General features: G+C 43.2%; 1 protein-coding gene and 1 long non-coding RNA gene across 3 annotated transcripts in view; both read left to right on the top strand.

The window, feature by feature from the left end:
* Window positions 1-18,768, top strand: part of LOC138452040 (B-cell receptor CD22-like) — a 926,478-nt gene that overhangs the window by 96,570 nt on the left and 811,140 nt on the right. The gene's annotated exons all lie outside the window — the stretch shown is intronic.
* Window positions 9,707-10,432, top strand: LOC138572438 (uncharacterized). Its single transcript, XR_011303908.1, has 3 exons — window positions 9,707-9,857; window positions 9,961-10,035; window positions 10,123-10,432. It is a non-coding gene; the product is annotated as an uncharacterized lncRNA (long non-coding RNA).

Raw genomic sequence — 18,768 nt, 5'->3', positions numbered from 1 at the left:
AGAAACAAAGAAACTCATGTTGCTAGCCACAGCCAAGGATCCTCATTTTGTTTTGGCATTTATTTTTTAGGTGTAGCAAGGGAGACCACAGGGGTCGCAGTTATGACCCCTGGCAACCCCTAAATGACGTCCATGTTGGGTAACAATACTAATGTATGTAAATATGGCCTATGTTAAGGTCGTGGAACGTTGGTTAATTGCAACACAGCAAAAATACTATTATTACCCAATGATAAAAGGAGTGTACAGCTAAGCTTCTATAAAAAATATATACTTTATTAATCACAACAGACAATCTAACAACACTATGAAATACACCCCACTCTCTAAAGGAATACAGTTGACAGACGACATCGATCCGATACTCGCACCAAAGCTCAGCATCCGGTGTATACCGAGTTGAAGCTACCAACAGAACACCACTCCTCTGTCTATCCTACTAACTCTTTACCTTACTAACCCATCCCACCTTCTCATTTGCAGATCCGCCTGGGCACCAACTCCGTTGGTGACGGTGCTGGGTACAAATACCTTTAACATTTAACATTTTAGAGAGTTCTTATCTCAGATGCAAAACACAGAGCAGTATGTGCCTTTGTCGTATGTTGGTGGTGGTGCGCTGCAGCTCTCATGGGCTCGTTTTCATAGCGTCTGCTCAATGTTGGGAATATCTTCGCATGTGCAGGCAATCCCTCATAAAGAAGTTATTACTTGGACTTGTGGTAAGAAACTCAGGCAGAGGCGTGAGTGCCTGAAGTATTTAAATGAACGGCATGGATAACAATACAAGTCTGATTATGTGTGTACCACAAACAATAAAGGCAGTATCTCGGCCAATGAAACCAGTGCTTGCGGAACTCATGGAAACGGTTAATGCATGCCAACATGTGCATGCAATACCTTAAGAAAAGCCAGAACTGTTTGCTTTCTTGGTATGACAGTGAACAATGTGATATCAATGACACACACTTGCAATAGAGAATGACTTAGTGAAGACAGGCCTCTCGTGGAATATATTCAAACGTGTGTCTAATCTCAAAGACTGATTTAAATAAACATGATATTATAATGCTATACAAGAGGTCCTCACAAGCATAAACATGTTTCATAAAGTCACCAGCCCATCTCTAGGCACTTGAATCCTCCCACTAGGTGTTCTTTTAAAACAGGACAATTCGTGCCAATATGCAGAGTGCCAGCCAGTCACTTCTTGACTGGTATTTAGCTGGAGGGATGGGAGTAACGAGACGATAACTAGCGACACAAAAGTAAAAAGGAGGAACCAAAGAGACGAAAAGGAGCATGAAGGCATTGCTAAAGGGGGCTGGGCATAAGGGCTGATGAGCACAGCATTGAATGTGTAAAATGTAGAAGTAAATATAGCGAACACGGGTAGCAACACAGTCAGAGATAAAGTCATGATTTTCGGGATTGCTTTGTTTCTTGTCACAGTGCCGACCAGGACAAGATTAAGACACTCTATGCATCAAGTCCTTAGGGGTCCTTTCTGATACTTTGTAGGGTTTCAAAGTAGGCCTCAAAGGTTATCTGAGGCCTTAAAAAACTACGAGCGGTGGCGTGTTAACTTTACAATGAGTGTGCTATACACACCCTAAATATGATTGAGCAGATTGGCCCCTGGAGGATGTGTTGATTGTTGAACTTCCCCAAGAAATATTTTTAAATCCAGGTTCATTTTACAGCAGAAGTTTAAGGAGAGACCGGGAGAAAAACTCACAGTAATGGGGTAGATTTTAGATTTGTCAATACATTAGATGTAGATGCCATGCCTGCCACAGTACACAAGTAGTTGGACCTTACACCACTGAGGACCTTATAAATCGGTGTCGCATCAGTGAAGCAGTGCCTGATATAGTGTGCCACTACCACATTGGAAAATGGCAACCCAAAATCATATGCCAGAGGGCATGCCACCAGTTTAACTACTTTGGCAAAGACGTATATCTACTGATACGATTCTCTACAGTTCCACGAGCCACCTGCCTGCCACACATATTTTATTTGCCCCTTCATCAATAGCCCGACAAGAAAATAACGACACCTCTTCTCTTGCTGACAGTTTGGTACTAGATTCAAACAACATTGCTTTTGTGTACGGTTTAGCCATACCTACAAGTCACATCATCTACTGCCCTGCAGTCAGGCTCAGACTGGCCTATAGGGCAATGGGGCAATGCCCGATTCAAAAACGCTAAATGCTAGTGTGGGCCACTTTTTTTGGTCAAAGTGGGCCCATTTTTTGGCCCATGTGGGACAGATTTTTGGCCAATATGGCCAGTTTAATGAGTTACTTGACCATGCGGCTAGTAGTTTTTTGACCAGTGTTGCCGAATACATATTCTTTAAAATGCACAATTTGCAACACATTTTATGAAAACAAAAAATCCTCCTTGGGTACTATTCAAACAGGCTGTCACAAAAGGAATGAATTGCTATTTGCAACTGTGGGACACGTTTCCATTTGTGCCCGAGACAATTTTATGCCCCAGTCCGCCAGTGTAGGCCCTTGGTACCACCGCCACCTCTTGCATATTGATGTACCTTCCTGTGCTTAAACCTATAGACTCTAGTGTTGATAACTAGTGCATTGGTAGTGCTAAAGATTGGATATTCCATTTTGAAAAAAGGGGCCAGACAGTACTCTGTTCTTTCAAAATGAGATGTTTGGGCTAGATGACCTAAAAAGAAGACACAGAAATGCCTGACAGGGTTTTTAAGTAGATTTGCTAACTTGTTTAAAAATACAAAACAAATTGCTTTTCTTGCCCTTAATTTCCATCCCCAACTTTTTTGTTTTGTACTTTCTTCTAGAAGCTTAAAAACAAAAGAAACAAAGTTAAAACATTTTAAAAGTTAAAGAGAAGCATCTTGATTTTCGTGGTGAGTGAGAAGGAGACACCACAGCAGCCAGGTGGGCGGGAGGAGTGATTATAGAGGAATTGGATGATAAATAGAAGATCAGTGGGTGGACGTTTTGTTATCTTCAGCAATCTGAAAGCATCGGTTTAAGACCTCTAGACTGCTAATGGTCTTTCTTCTCTTTTCAGGAGCATTGCCTATCTTATTTGCTCGCAACTTTCTGACGAGCGCTTTCATTCCCACATCCTGTACTTTCTCCTGGCCATGCAAGCATACGCATAGCTGATTATTGCTACGGTCGCTCTGGCCCTAATAGCTTTCCCCAAAACTGGCCAGTATCTCTGATGTGAAAAAGGGGGAGCTGAAGTTGAATGGTGGGTTTTGCTAAAGCCACGCTTAGGGAAATAGATACAAGAAAAAGGAGGGCATCGATGCATACAAAAATCAACACAAAATGCAGGTGATTCCCCAGGACACCCTTCACCGTGGATGGGACTGGGGTGATTTGCCTCCACCGCAGATCATTTATTGAAGTTATGTAAGTTCTTACTGCATGGCTCACAACCCGTTGGCTGACTTTCAAAAATAAGAATACAAGAAACAGGAGATCATTCACAACGAGCAAATAATATTTATCTCCATTTCAAGTTGATGGGAACCGAGCTGGGATGACATCGGAATGGAAGATGTCTCATAGCGTCAGTCACAACTCTTCCGCACTGACTGAGTCTGGTATGGTCCTGTATTTAATGAATAAAAACCAAGAATACATCTCCCAGAATAGAAGGGATGGAGAAATGAGTGGGACCCGCAGAATGACGGACTGGGAGGATAAGCAGCGGCTATTCCATGGAGAACTGGATGAGGGGAGGCGAACAGCATCTGGGCACAATAGAGCTGGGCAAACATCAGAGTAGGGGGATCGGGATTTTCATTGCAACAGCAAAAGTATTTTGGACATTGACTACCAGTCAAAAACAGGAAACAATAGTTGTTGCAATCTGGCCATACTTTGTAATAATTCATATTTAAGAGAAATACGGTGCATGCTTTAATACCATTTGTTGCCTCTCCAGCGATTTCGTGCAGATCTAAAATATAAGGAATAAAATCATCTATTGGACACATAGGCCTTCATTACAACTCAGGCGGTGGACCATGGTGCTATTAGCACCATGGTCCATGCCGGATTCCGCCATGGTGGATGGCGGAATTACCGCCCCATTCCAAGGTGAGTCGGGCGGTAATTCCCCATTCACCATTTGTCCTTCCCCATTCCCATTTTTGCCCCAGGAGTTAAAGTGTGAATCAGGCGTTAAGGGTTAACGCCTGACTTGTAATGAGGGCCATAATCATTGCAGTCAAGAGACAAAGGAAGAATTGCAAATACCTTGCACAGTAGTACAGCCACACTTCACACACATGTGGCACATAAGCTAAGGCAACACCACCGTTGCCGCTCTCAGAGAGCCTTAAGCTGCACAGTAAGATGAATGCACATCGGTAGCGTTTAAAATAATTCTTTATTTTTTTTTAATGTATTTAACATTTGTGTGCCAAACCCTGAGGCATCAGGGCGCTATTCATGTCAAATGATCTTTTGGAAGGAGATGAATGGCTACTAACCATGACATGTCTGCAATACCAACACATGGCAAAATGGTATGTCCATATCTACCTCACTGATCACAGGATGATCCTCACCGCCTCCAACGCTTCTTCCCTCGCTGCACACCACACAAACTAACTCTGTACTGTCACAATGAGGTGTGGTTCTCCACACCTCTATTCTGTAGACATAAAACCTTGTTGAGGTGAAGTGCGATGAGATTTAACTTGTGCATAATTATCAAAGTTTGCCACTCCAAGAACTGTTGTCCGGCGAGTCCGATGGTGACAATGTCTTCACATTCAGTTTATTCTCATGAAGACTGGGAATCAGTAAACGTGCATAACTCCTGTGCTTCTCCTCACCATATAATGATTGAGGGATAGTTAATACTTAAAGGAACCGGGACTGTACAGAAACGTTCCTACAAATGCCTTCACAGGTCTTCGTCTCTTGTTCATGGTTACTTTTTCCACCAGGTAACGGACATTTAACGTTTTTCTGATCAGTATCAGTATTTTAGTTTTGGTGAAGCCAGCAATTTTTCATCCCCTTTCCTAGCTTCGCAGCTGCCAGTGTTGTGCCTCCAACAGTATTTGCCATGTACTGCTGCCATCTGTGTCAGTCCTTGATATGATACTGCTGTGCCTGCCACCATTTGCCTAGGAATGTCTGATGGTCCAGTTTTCAGGGTGTTGGCAGTGGGGCTGCAATGGTTCTCCTCCTCTATTGACATTGATACACAGGCCTGACACTGTAGCTGCCTAAGAGCTGCTAAAACATGACATGTTGTGTTTAATGAGGCGTTTTAGTGTTTTTCCACCTTTGCATGAAATTCTAGCCTAGATTGTCTTCCACTGGAGGTTGTCCTCCCAGCACATAGGTGGCGCTGGTTCCAGAGACAATGGGCCGGTGTCTTAGTTGTATCCAGGTGTTGCAATGCGGACATACACACAGGTGTTTTCTCCTGTTTGGATCCCAATGCTCATTGGCAAATAATGTTTAATTGTTTTCCTTGAGTTGCTGAACAAATGGTTATGCATGGTGTCTTTTGTGGTTTGGGATTAACAACCTTCTCAATTTGATGCATGCCAATGGGTTTGGGTTAGAGACCTCAATGGTCCAGTCATGAGTTCCCTGAAGGCCTGCTGGGCTGGCACCATCAGGAGAGCTGCAAGTACGAGTGATATGGCAATGTCGTTATGTGACCCATGTAGCATGCACCGTGAGCCTGGAGTCAATGGATGTGGGTGCATGTCCTTGTTGTATGGATGGGGCATGCTTGGTTTGGCAATCGCTCATTCCTGTCTCACAGGGCCATCAGTTAATAGGAGGATGCTTAGTTTGAACTCTGTGAGGAGTGTTTTGTGGGTGCAGATGCATATGAGCCATGGAATATCTGTGATAGGAGACGTATTCCGAGAGTATGACATGGCTGTGGTGTTTACTGGCTATATTACCACCTCACCTGGATGTGGCTGCCTGCATTTGCTTGCCATCCATGGTCCTTTTGTGTCATGTTCAAATGTATTTATTGTGGCTAAGACATTTATATGCATTTATTTTGCCTTCATCACACTTGTGTGAGTGGCACACTCTTGTGTGTGAGCAGTGTGTTTGTAATTGTGTTTGTTCATTTGGTATGCAATGATGGCATTTGATTGGCCATTTCAGAAAGTGACATAATACTGGGCTATGTGAAGGCCTCGTTCAGTTCAGGCCTGTGGCATTCCCTAGAGTGTTGGCATGGCATAGATTAAGTGAACATCGGAACCAATGAAGTTTGTACTGCGAGTGACTAGCTGCATATGTGCAAGTGCAGTGAGTGCCATGTTTCTGTGAACGCTTGTTTCTTGCTTTTGCACTTGCAGAGCATTTTTTGTGTTGTAGATCTTTACACATTGTAGTCTTTCTACTGAGGGAGTCCTCATGTTGCAGCACTGTTTACCATACATGGGTGTTTGTGAAGGTGTTATTTGTTTACTAATATATTCATGGAGGTTGATTGGTAGTTGTACTACAATGGCGCAATCACCTTGGTGTTTTGTGCAAAGTTTACTATGTCTGTGTTTTCACCATTATGTCCTTGTTGGCGGCAACTGGTGTAGGACACATTGTCTGCTCTTATAGAGTGCTGTGGTAGATGATTTTTGTAAGTTTGTAGATGTATGTGGCACAATTATTTTTGTTTCCTCGACCGTGGCCACACGTGTTCGATAAATGGGCATCTTGTGTTTTTAAGAGTTGAAAAGGAATCAGGATTGTGTGGGAATAGTCAATACACGTTTTTGTAATGTGTAGATTCTTGGAAAATGCACCAACTTAATATTGTCTTATACAATTTCCTTCTTTGCACCAATAGTAGCATGTGCCCTTGAGTAATACACATTTTAATAGAAGTGGAGATTAGCAGAGCTATGGAATTAGCAAGACTTTGGCCCTCATTACGAGTTTGCCGGTCCTGAAACAACGGTGCCGGTAAGCTGTTGTTTCCTACCGGCAAAATACGAGTCTGCGGGCAGGTTGCCTTACCAGCCACCAGGTCTGCCCTGGCCAGCGGAACAGCACCCGCCCGTAGACTTTCACTGTAACACCAGTACAGTCATTGATGGTGCCGGTCGTACAAAGGTCCCCATTCCCATAGAATCCTATGGGACTCTATGGGAATGGGAATCAACACAGTTACCAGCGCCTGACTTACCGGCAGCTGGGGTTGTAATACCCTGGTGTTACCGGCAAGCCAATACGCAGGTAACTGGTTACGGGTCCGGCGGCTGCCTGCCGGTTTTACCCGCACGGATACCGCCAGACTCATAATGAGCCCATGTATAATACAAGGTTCTTTCATATGGTATACACTAGACTAGACCACTGCAAAAGCTTGCAACTGGACATCCAAAACATTGTAAACACATAGTCCAACTGATACAAAACGAAGATGCAGGATCATCCTAAAACTGAAAATATGGCACCAAATAGAGCCTGCCTTTAGTCGTTACATTGGATTCTACAGTAGAAAATAGCTTAATCTCCAGTGCCTAACAAAGCAAGGCACCAAGGTACCTTTGCAATCAACAAGAGGTACCATCCTTTCAGAACGTTGAGATCCTCTCCTGCCAAAAGACTGCCATCAATGAACTTGAAGGACAAGTGTCTCGGTCAATGCCAAGGTCGCACATGAGGCGTCTGCCTTTGGAACTTCAGCAAAAAAACCTCCTGAGATTTAAAAAAAACAAACTTAAAATGTACCTTTTAAAGCAAGTATTCACACAAGTATTATTTTGACCAAATAAAATTGATTGCAACTTCTGTTCCTGCACAAGTTATAAGACTTTTGATAAGTGTCCCTGAACTATGGCTTTCTGCCTACCAGCCACCTCTCGGGCCTGCTTCATGAAAATGTCACCACATCTGTGCTACTTTTGCTTTGCATGCCCTTATACAAATCATCATCATAATGTTTATTTCAGAGAAGAAAAAACTTTCCATAAAATACATCACAATACAGAAAACAAGAAATATGACAGGCACCATATCATAACATCTATAACAACCATACAAAACCATGTTTCATGACATGTCCTGAAGCAAATATTTTCTGATATAAAGGGCTGTTTTTAGATAAGATAGCAGGGCCCACCAAACACATGGGGAATCGACCCATAACAAGAAATTCAAGGCAGGACGATATTGCACAAAACCCAATTTGCGCATCAATGGGCGTAACAGAGAACCTTGCGCCCTCTCATAAGCTGGGAGGAAGAATATCAGATATGCAAGATCCTCAAATGGGGCATCACACAAAGGACAAAACCGAGTTCCAATCTGCCACCACTGCCCATCATTTGTTTGCTTGTTTGTTTTATTATTTGTAATGCGCACCTAACCCAAGGGTAGCAGGGCGCAAGAGCAACAAGAGAAATGTATAGCTTAGGTTACATATGGCGAAATGGATGGAGTCCAGATATGGTTAAAGTGCTGGACACATCCGCAACATTGAGAACAGATGCAATAAAACACATTTACAGAAAGTATAATATATATACAAAATTTACAAGTTATAGCTAAGCATATAGGGAAGTAGGTGAGAAAAGCAAGTACGTTAGTTGCCATGTTCCTTGATCCAGTGGATAAGATTGGATCTAAATTGTATGTAATGAAGGTCTTCTCTTAGGGGAGGCGGTAGAGAATTCCAATGTTGTGCTGCTTTGACGGGAAAGCTACTCCCTCAGTCATAGTGCGTTTGAATCTCGGGACCAAAAGGAGGTTTGAGTTGACCTTTCTGGAGGGGCGGCAGGAAGCTTGTCAGGTAAAGAGGAGCAGAATGGTGGAGACATTTGTGGATCAAAGAGACAGATTTAAGGAAGATCTTGTCTGTCGTGGAGAGCCAGTTGACAGATCTTCTAATATCTGAAATATGGGCTTTCTTCGGGAGACTCAGAGCTGCTCTTAAGGAATTATTTTGCAAGATTTGAATCTTGTTTGTGATGTATTTGTTACTGCCGACATATAGGGCATTGCAGTAGTCCAACTTGGACAGGATCAAAGCTCTAGAAAGGGTAATGCAAAGGTTTGGCTGCTCTGATGAGTTTGCAAGTATAGGATGTGGCGGTAGCCATAGCGTTAACGGGATGAGGATCTGGGTATCATTGGCATAGTTTGTGTAAGTGATACCCAGACCGTCAAGATCATTGAGAAGGGGCTTTGTAAAAATATTGTACACAGTGGTCAAGATGCAGGAGCCCTGTGGCACACCGCAAGTTATAGGTATTGGGTCTGCAGCTGCTAACAGGGAGAAGACTCGCATTGTTCTGTTATTGAGAAAGGATTGAATCCAGTCGATTGCCTCTTGGGAGAAATGGGCTGCCGTCTCAAGGTGCTTGCAGAGGATCTCATGGTCAACCAAATCGAATGCTGCTGAGAGATCAAGGAGCAGCAGTAGTGCCATCCTGCCCTCGTCTCTCAACTCATCAATTTGTGCCTTAAGGTCTACCAGCATGGTCTCAGTTCCATGCTGGGGTCTGAAGCCAGACTGACGGAATCCTAGGAGGTTGTTGTATTCAAGGTAGTGTTGGATTTGTAGATATGCTATTTTATAAATGATTTTAAGTAGGAATGGCACTGTGGTGATAGGACGGTAGTTGGTGGGGATGGAGGGATCTAAATTTTGTTTCTTGAGGAGTGGGAGGACCCAGGATTGTTTATATCAAGGGCAAGGTTTGATTGTGTTGTATGACTCGTTCTGCTGGTTTACAGACACGAGTGGAGGAATCGCCCATTACTGCACTACCTCCGTACCTGAGGACTCTCTACATACCACAGCGACCCATTCCATGGATGTAGTAGCTTCTTACAGAAATACCGAAAGGTAATATTTTTTCTTAGATATTACATGACTAGATTTTCCTTCATGAATTAAGATCCCTTTTTTTAATTGAGCTTTCCCTATTGTCTTTTTATCACATCTACAGGTTGTATAACCATCATTGGGCTGATATTGCTATTGATAATAAATCCAGTTAGGATATTCCACATTGAACATCCAGGTGATTATTATTAAAAATTTCTCCCAAGAGTTAAATGACAGTTATCAGTGAGAATCTAAAATCTGATCATTGTATCATACATTATAGACGAAACAAAGATTAACGGCAATGAAGAGGGCTATCAATTCCTGAAGAAGGGGACACCCCGAAACGCGTCGAGAAAATATTCATCATTACTTTCTTTGGATATATCATGTGAAAAGCCTATTGTATAGAAAGTGTGATGAGTACCTTGTATGCCCTTGTATTATAATATTGAATGTAACCTCAAAATGAATACATTTACGTTATTATGTTTACAAAGACTGGATGATGAATGAATTGAAATTCATATCTGTAACAATTAATTTAAAATTCAATTAAAACCGATGGTCCCCATCATTCTGTTTTATTATAATAGTGTCATGAATTAGCTTCTCTCATTAATTTCTTCTTTTTTCTGAAAGAAACTGAATATTACCATTGTATAGAAATATTGACTGTTTCTACAGTATAAAGGGTGTGCAGGGGACGGGAGAGTTCCACAATCTTGTGGACAATCTGTTGGATTTACATAGGTTAAAACAACCCAGTGTCAAGGTTGTTATTCTCCCCGGCACCCCGTAAATTTTCAACAAATTTTGTAAAAAACCTTAAACCTAGGTGTGCGCTAGGCAACACAAATATTGGATTCTCGTTCTGCTGGTAAAACAGCCCTCAGTAAGTATTTCGAAGTGCCAGAAGACATAATAGTCATTAGCCCTCCATTCTTAGGTTTCTCCAGCTCCAAGCTCTCTCTCAGTGACCCTACGTGATCATGGAAATGGCTAATCAGCAATCTTATAACCCCTCGAGATTTAGCATTAGATTGTGGATACACATGTGTGATGTTAGGTTCCGTCATTTGTTTCTTATATACATTGTTTCGGTACTTGCCCAACTTTGTGCTCTTACTTGTCTTACTTACTATTCATCCTTCAGTTCCATTTCTGGATCTGATCGGAATGTACCAAGATCTGGGAATGACCCTGTCTCTCTTACTTTGACTTCTCTTTGCTCCAACCACACTCTGTCCTACTTCCCTCTTTGGGATCCACAGTGTAACTTTGTTTTGCATTTGCCACAATTAAAATCAAAAATAAATATGATAAAAAATTGTCCTAAATACTGCATCACCAGTCTTCTTATAACTCGACTGACTGGGTTTGCAAATATTGTATTAAACATTGGAATAAATAAGGACACATGGACGCATGCATACATTCATTTTGAATGGTCAAAATAATTTTTTGGGGTTCAATAAAATATATCTGTGGATTGGGAGCATTTCACCATAGCTACTCAAGTATGCATTATATTCACTTCAGGATTGGATTAATAATGAACTCTTGAATACTGCCGGCACTTACTCATAATCCAAAATGACATTCTTATCGACAAGATAACGTACTTTAAAGGGTACAAAAATTAACCTAATAGATTATTCCATATTATCTCATAAGGATTATTGTTGTCCTCCTCCGAGCCAATCAGAATGTTCAGAGTGCAGTCCATAACTGTTGGTATTGAGTGCATTCTGAACATTCTGTCTTCAAAAGCAAACAGGGAAACAACAATGGAATTTCCAGGCAAGGTGTGTTTCAACAAAACCCTTGCTCTCTATTTAACTAAACAAAGACAAAGCTAAAACATTTGAAAATGTTTTTACTTTCTTCTAGAGAAATCATTTACTTTTGCATTGCTCCCAATGCATGCTCATGCTAAACCTGCTCCGTTATAACCAAGTTTGCAATTTAAATGCTTAACTTATGAAGACAACCTTATTTAAATACTACAAAATAAACCACATTTAATGTACTAGTTTACTTGTATAAGGCAATATTAGTTCCTAAAAATGTGCCTACATTCAAAATGTCAAAATCTAACATTGAATGGGGGATCACCATTTTCATGCCTCTGTGGTTTCTATTCTCACTTACACTGAAAGATGCAGTTTCCGCACCACCAGAAAAAACAGAAAAAACTGTTTCGGAAATTAGCACTTGAACCAGTGAAATGAAAGATGGTGCAAAGCATGTCCGACTATGAGAATTAACCTTAGAAAAGCAGAACATTGCAACACTAAAAGAGGACGTTTTGGAGTCAGCTGCACAAAATATAACCGTAGTTAAAATGTCTAAGTTCCTGCAAGCTGTAATCAGAGCTCCATCCGAGTTTGTGGTTTAGTTTAGCAATAGAGGATATGAAAGTAAAGATTGAAAATACTGCATGTTAAAATTATATCACATTTATATTGAATTGTTATATATATGAATATATACATATTTTGTGAAGGAGTTCCCCCCCTTCTCACCTGAGTTTGATCATTGCTGGATTTCTTGACCGATGCCTACTTCCAGACGGATCGAGTCTTGAATAAGGCTGCACGAGTCTCTTCCGACTCCAGCGTGCATTCAAAGTTCCGGGATGCAAGCATCCAGGAATCCGGGAAATTTACAGAGTGCGCTACTAGCACACGAGTCCAGGAATCAAGAAAGGAAGGAAAGGGACTAGGAATGGGGTTGGCTGGAAGAAGCAAGGAAAACAATACCGCGAGCTACGGAGAACACGTCTGGTCGCTACTGCGCAATAGCATTGAGACACGCGGAGCCGCGGGAGGCATGGTCTATTAATAGATCACGCTACGTCCAAGGTGTATGATATGATATGATATGGCATTTGTAACGCGCCTGTACACAAGTATTTCAAGGCGCGACGAGGCAGGGAGGGGGGAACAAGGGGAAGACAGACAACGATCCTACTAGGCCAGGTGACATTCAGACCGCGCAAGTGCAGGGGTAGGGGGAAGGGAAAAAGTGCAAGGGGAAGGGGAGGGGGAAGTGCAGTACAAAGTAAGTAGAATAAAAAATAAATAAATAGGGCCAGCTGGTGGCAAGTGCAAGGTAAGTGCAGACAAGTGCTGGGAAGGGGGGGCTGTAGGGATACAGAGACAGTCCCACAGTGCAGGGGTTGCAGGGAGGCAGTGCAGGTGGAGAGTGGCTGGGCCCAGGACCGAGGTCAGTGAGGGTGGCCCAGTTGCAGATTCAGTGCAGTTTCAGTGAAGAATTTAGCAGGGGAGAGGTAGAGAGAAAGCAGAAGCAAAGAGGAAGGTTTTGAGGTGCTTCCGGAACCGGAGATATTTCTCCTCAAGTTTCAGGGAGGCAGGAAGGCTGTTCCAGAGGGAGGCCCCTGCTGCGGAGAGAGTTCTACCCCCAGCTCGTTGCTTCGAGAAGCGGCTGACCCTGAGGGAGTTGGAGACGGATGAGTGAAGGGCTCGGGAAGGAAGATATTTAGGAAGAGAGAGTTGAAGGTATTTAGGCCCCAGGCCCCAGAAGGCCTTATGGACAATGCAGAGGGTTTTGAACTTAATCCTCACAGCCACTGGGCGCCAATGTAGAGATTTCAGTCCTGGAGAGATACGGTCCCTGGGCTTGAGGCCAAGGACAAGTCTCGCAGTTCTGTTCTGGATGAGTTGCAGAGGGCGGAGAGTGGAGGCAGGCAGATTTAGATAGAGGCTGTTACAGTAGTCCAGCTTCGGGAGAACCCGGGCTCGGGAGACAGTGAGCTTCTGGGGGAAGGAGAGGAAGGGAAGAATACCTCTGAGGAGGTGCAGCTGATAGTGTGACTTCTTAGAGACGTCAGATATATGAGGAGAGAAGGAGAGTGTGGAGTCGAAGATGACCCCGAGGTTTTTTGCCTTGCAGGTAGGAGCAGGAAGAGGGCCAAGAGAGGCTGGCCAGAGAGCTGCAGGGAAGGTGGGAGTGGGTGTGCCGATGAGTAGAATCTCAGTCTTACTGGCAATAAGGCAGAGGTCATTGGCGGCACACCATTCCTGGATAGCAGACAGACAGTCAGAGATGAGGGAAGGAGAGGAGGAGGCCGAGGGTAGCCTGAAAATGAGCTGGATATCGTCCGCATAGCACTGAAAGTTGGGGCAGAGGCCGGCGATGCGGTGGGCAAGGAGTGCCAGATACTGTTTGAAAAGCCAGGGAGAGAGATTAGATCCCTGGGGAACACCACAGGTGGAGAAAAAGATGTCAGAGAGGAAGGACCCAAGTTTGACCTGGGAGGGTCGATTGGAAAGGAAAGAGGTCAGCCACGCCAGAGCCTGACCAGTGATACCCAGGTTATCACGGAGACGGCTGAGCAGGATGGCATGGTTGACAGTGTCAAAGGCAGAAGAGAGATCGAGCAGAATGAGAACACACGGAGTGTTGGAGTCGAGGTTGAAGAGCATGTCCTCACGGATATTCAGGAGAGCAGTTTCCGTGCTTCTGGCCGCTCTGAAGCCAGATTGATGGTCATGAAGACTAGCAACAGATTCAGCATGGAGGATAAGCTGGGAGATGGCCAGTTTCTCCAGGAGCTTGCCCAGGAAGGGAGTGATGGAGATTGAGTGATAGTTAGCTGGGCAGGAGGGGTCGGAAGAGGGTTTCTTGAGAAGAGGGTGCACAAGGGAGTGCTTGAGGGGGTATGGGAAGACTCCAGAGTCGAAGGAATGGTTGCAAAAGTCAGCCAGGGCAGGAGCCAGGGAGTCAATGTGGTCCTTGATAGTTTTGGAGGAACGGGTGAACCTGTTTAGACGAGACTTTCATAGATCGGACTTGTCTGGAAACCTCGTCAGCAGAAAAAAGGGGGAAGGCAGAGAAGGAGGGAAGCGGGGTGGCTGCAGAAGGGCCAGAGGAAGAGCCAGGAAGAGAGGGAGGGAGGTGATAGGAGGAGAGTGAGGACAGGATGTCCTGAGTTTTAGAGATGAAGTGAGAGGCCAGTGCAGTGCAGAGGGCCTGGGAGGGGACAGGAGAGCTAGAGACTGCAGCAGGGTTGGCAAGCTCCTTGCAGATTTTAAAGAGTTCGGCCGAGTTGTTAGATGCCGCAGAGATGCGGGCTTGGATAAGGGCTCTCTTCTTGGTGAGAACGGAGAGACGGTATTGCCTTTGGAGCAGGCGGCAGGCCAGTTTGTCAGAGGATGAACATGAAGCACGCCATTTCCTCTCTGCCGCCCTGCACTTGCGTTTTAGGGTGACGAGATCCGAGTCATACCAGGAGTTACATTTGGCTTTGGGCTTCAGGCGGATTCTCATGACAGGGGCAAGGATAGCAAGGATATCAAGAGTAGAGCAAGGAAGGTGTTTCACAGTGGACGGCCATGTTGGAAGTACAAGGGAGTGCAAGCCCCGTTGAGACAAGGACCAGGAAGTCCAAAATGGGCGTGTTCTGTAGTTCATGACATATTTACTGAAAAAACTTTGTTAAAGGGACATTATTGTTAAGTTGCTCTAATAAAAACCTATGAAATTCAATGAAAACACTTTGTTAAAGGGACGTTATGGTTACAAGTAAAACCAAAAAACCTCAGAAATTCGCCAGTTATGGTAAGCTAAGCAACAATAACTCAAGCCACCACTGCACACTGCTAAGACTATCACCCAGGACATCAAAGATGACATTACAAATGTCATTGATGACATCATTGATGACATCACATATCTGGGCCACTTGTTTTTGTTCACTGCCATATCTAGGCCAGGTGGTTTTGTTCACTGACAATCAGAATATTAAAATTCAAAAGGTTCTATATATCTAGATGTAAACGTTGTCATATGTTCTTAAAGTACTTTCCTTAGGGTTTGGTCTCAGCTCATGGTGCACATACATGGGGAAATAAGCAGGCCTCAAACACACAATTCATTTGTATACATGAAGATTAACTTAAATGTTATTAACATTTTCTGATGGTGCTGTTTCTTTCTTCCTTACTTTAGGTTCCCTGTATGTGCCTCTGATTTGTATGCATTGTGGGTCTTCATATGTATTGTTTGTACTAGCACAAGTGTGTAGTAAGTCTTGAATTGTTAGCTAGTTATTGCATGTTTAACATTACTCAAAACTCTGATAGGATAGCATTCATTATTTTACTCTCCAAAACTACAAGATTATAAATATTGTACTTCTATGGTGCATGCTGCAGCCATTGCCAATGTTCATGTATGATTAGATTCCAGTATTAAGAACAACACTCCAATACAATGTTGTTTAGATGAGTACATTCTTTAATAGTTTAAGTAGTTCATGATAAGTCTCCCGATCATCCCCGACATTGTGTTAACAACATTATAAACACAACCATTTGTAAGGACTTTTCATCAAAATTGATTTCACATGTGATGTCATCTTTGATGTCCTGGGTGTTAATCTTAGCAGTGCACAGTAGCGGCTTGATTTATGGTTTCTTAGCTTACCATAACTGGCAAACTTCTGAGGTTTTTTGGTTTTACTTGCAACGATAACGTCCCTTTAACAACATTTTTCATTGAATTTCATAGCTTTTTCTTACTGCAATTTAACCATAACATCCCTGTTACAAAGTTTTTCAGTGAATTTTATAGGTGTGTATTAGTGCAACTGAACCATAATGTCCCTTCAACATAGTTTTTTCAGTGAATTTCATGGGTTTTTACCAGTGCATGTTATTTCCCTGGAACTTACTAATATACTGCCCAATATGGCAGCATTTATGTCCAATTTACAAAGTTTGACCTTAAAACTCTACACCCACCTTCTAGCATCATTTTTATCACTTCTATACACTTTTTGCAACTTTATGCACAGTTTTTGCATCTGTCGCCGTACGTGAATGTCCGCCGTCATCGAAGACATTCCGGACAGTGCCACGGGGCCATGCGCTTGCGCACGGCATGATGACGTGTGTACGAACGCAGCCACACTTTGCGATCAGGCCCGTGCTTAGAAGACATTTCAGAACTGCATTTTGTATTGATCTAGGAACTTTCAAGCTCAAAATGTATCCTTGCTTAGCTCCTACACCTATACTTACTCATTATCCATTAGCAATCTAGTACAAAGCACATACTTGGAAGAATATTAGCAGAACTGCTATTTATCTTAAAAATGGCACCAGCTATTGCCATGCCTCCTCCCCAAGAGCCACCACCACCACCAGCTGAAGACCTACACAACAAAAAAAGCACAGTACTTCCAAAGACAATGGAGAGGGCCAAGAAGATGAGTTAGAGGAAGTGCCTTCCTCTAGCACTGAGCGAGAATCATGGTTGTGGCAGTTCCTTACCACTGCTGGGAATGTACCAAAGGCTAAAGCTACCAAAGTGAAATGGACTCAGTGCAATTTTGCACTCAGTTGCGGACTACCTGGACAGTACTCCTACGGGACCAACCCCATGCACTGCCACACCAAATCCAGCCACTGCAATGTTCTCAAAAAGGTTCTTCCTTTTTTAGCAAGTAGTAGGTTGTCTTCCTCCACCTCATCTTCCTCAACCAAAACTGTAACCACACAACCTACTTCTGTGGGACACAAAATCCCACCAGCTACCTTGCAAGCAATAAAAGAGGCTGTTGATCCATATCTTTCATAGACAACAGTTCTCTGTATATACTGCAACACACCACTGTGCAGGGGGAAGCAATTTCGAAGTGCTTTTGAAGCTCTAATCAAAGAGCATGAGAAACACTGTTCCTACCATACAAGTAACACATGTGCAACATATTCCCCTTATCCACCTGCCCTCCATAATAGTGCTTGGTGTCTCTTCCCTCATTTCCCTCCCCACCTTACATTCTAATCTCTCCTGCACAAAAGAAAATACATCAAAAACAACAAAAGAAAGGTTCCTTTAGTAACCACCTTTCACAGTTAAAAAATAGTATTGAAACAAAATTCTTATATACTCCATCTACTTTCCATTTCTCAATAAAGTACATAGACTCAATAAGATTTTCCAACATTCCCATTAGCATTTTGTGTGAAGCTAATGGGAATAATGTGGCGTTCATCCCCGTTCCAGGGACTGGAATGGGGGATAATAGCCCGGCAGCTCAAGTTATCAGCCCAAGGGAAGCGAGGGTGGATAATGAGGGCTCCGGACCGTTATGCCCCGTTCAAGCCCCTGCAATGGGGGATGAAGGCCATTAGCACCCCGGATTCCCAAAGCGGGAACCTAAGGTGCTAAAAAAAAGATTTTTCTTCCTACACTGGGACACCTGCGGCGTCCCACTGTAGGAAGAAAAATCCTTTTCCAAGTTGGTCACCATGAAAGGGAAGACGGTGCTCCGTACAGAGCCCCTCTTCCCTTTCCATGTCAGCCTGCAATATATGTATTTACCACATAGCCGGTCTCAGGTGGACATGGCCACTTTAACCCCATTTGTCATCCCTTGTGGGCTGGCAAATAGCCAGATTGTCCAGGTCATGATCTTATGCCACGACCCAGACAATCTGGCCATTGCTCATGGCCACAGGCTATACCTCAGTCACAAAAAGTATGCCACTATTTTTTTGTACCTACATTATGACACTTGTCAAAAAATAAAACACATGCACATTTGCAAATCCATGCTCAAAGGTCCTTGCCAATGCTCCTTACATGAGTTTTCTGGGAATCCCCCCATGTGTTATTTTTTCAAAAGTGTCAAATTGTATGCACATACAATAGTCCTATAACTTATCCATGTCCTATAACTTGACAATATCCATTCAGACTTTACACAAACATTCAAGGTTGGGTCTATAACCTTTCGGAAAACCTTTGTCCACATTCAACAAACAGCAACAAAGTTATAAACCATCTAAAAATGTTGAGACCCACCCTCTAATTTAGCCCCCACTTGACAAGATCCCACCAAACTTTACAAAAACATGTATATCTAGATCCAAAATCGTTTTGCAACTTTACTTTT

The sequence above is a fragment of the Ambystoma mexicanum genome, chromosome 1p, assembly GCF_040938575.1.
Source record: "Ambystoma mexicanum isolate Mex_15411 chromosome 1p, UKY_AmexF1_1, whole genome shotgun sequence".
Lineage (NCBI taxonomy): Eukaryota > Metazoa > Chordata > Amphibia > Caudata > Ambystomatidae > Ambystoma > Ambystoma mexicanum.
Note: the sequence above shows the minus strand (reverse complement) of the source record. Positions and strands in the feature narration are given on the sequence as shown.